Here is a 1,678-nt window from a genome sequence, read left to right as displayed (position 1 = left end):
ATAAATTATTTAATAAAATCCGTTAGCTTTGGATTAAATTCTTCCAAAATATGGAAATTTATAAAATAAAAAAGTCATAATCTAATTGCCTTTAAATTAATATAGTAGAACTTACCGATAAAAGTTACAAATTAATTTTTTTTTTTGTTACTTTACAATTTTCTCAGTTTAAAGAATATTCTTTTCTTAGCTTCTAAATTCTAATTACACCCTCGGCCTCTTTCAACGCATTTAGTATTAGTATTCAGCATCAAGGGTCTATGTATTATTGAACAGTACAGTCTTTCCAATGGTTAGTATTTTGTTGCTACCGACTCTTTATGTTCAATTCACTGCAGAATGCAGATGACAGTAATATTGGCGTTTTGACATATCGATTCTGAGCAGTTTAGGACCCGCTTTTGTGAAGTAGGAAAATCTGGGAACAAATTAAAGGATAATGAATGGGAAGACTTTTATTATTCCACTTTTCTTACTGTTCTTAATGCACCTGATCGATGTGAACCTAACCTATACGTATATGACCTGAAATCGAAAAAGCTCTTCTATTCAAATCGACTAGGTATTAATTATATATTCACAGTTTAAAACAAAAACAAGATTTCAGATGTTAATTGACACTACAATTTTACGTATATGGTTATATATACATACCTGAATTTAACGTTTTGAAGATCTTTACTACACCCATGCGCCCATGCCTCGATCTCATGATTAAGCCATCTTGTCTCTGTGTTAGAATTTTTAGTTGTGGACTTCTTTTTTCTTCTTAATTCTAATCCTCGTAAAGATCTAATTAGAAAGTGAAAAGACTCAAATAAAACATCACATAAGCCACAAAAAGACACTGCCAAAACTAGGGTGCACGCGAATCGGATCGGATTGGATATAAATCTCGATCTGATTTGTATTAAAATTATCGCATTAGATTCAATATCCACAATTTTTAAGTTTGGATTTCATCCAATCTGACCCGCAATTTGCATATCAGATCGGATATCGGATATATCTGCAAAACATAAAAATATTTTTAATAACTTGTTTTTATTAAAAAAATATTAATAAATTTTTTTTATTCTTTTAAATATGTTTACTCTTAAAATAATATAAAACATATTTTTTTAAGTAATAAAATTAAAATAATACAACATATATAATAATTATTAGTTAAAATAAAGTATAAAAAAAATATTTACTTATTTATTTATTTATTTTTGCGGATTTGCGGATATACGGATACCTACATATAATTCGCAATCCAATCCTATAAATGTGCGGATTAGATCTATATTTATACAATTTTCGAATCGAATTTGAATAAATACCGCAAATATGTGAATCGGATTTCAATCCCACCTATGAACACCCTAACCAAAACCGAAAAGATCATGAAAACAAAACACAAATATCATAAACATCAATATAAGCAAGTGAGTCTAGCAACATATAGAACACAATTAATACAAAAACTGGGCATCACCAAAGATGTAGTATCATAGGTCACGTCCACGTCAATCCTTACTTGCAACATGAAAGAATGCCATTCCAACTCCCAATGACAGTTTCAGTACTCTCCTTGATTATATACAAATAGTGTCTAATTCTCGTACTTAGACTTTTTGGTGGTTAAGACTTAATCGCTAAATATATATGTATATGATAAGGAAAACAACAATAT

This window comes from Arachis ipaensis, chromosome B06, assembly GCF_000816755.2.
Source record: "Arachis ipaensis cultivar K30076 chromosome B06, Araip1.1, whole genome shotgun sequence".
Lineage (NCBI taxonomy): Eukaryota > Viridiplantae > Streptophyta > Magnoliopsida > Fabales > Fabaceae > Arachis > Arachis ipaensis.
Note: the sequence above shows the minus strand (reverse complement) of the source record.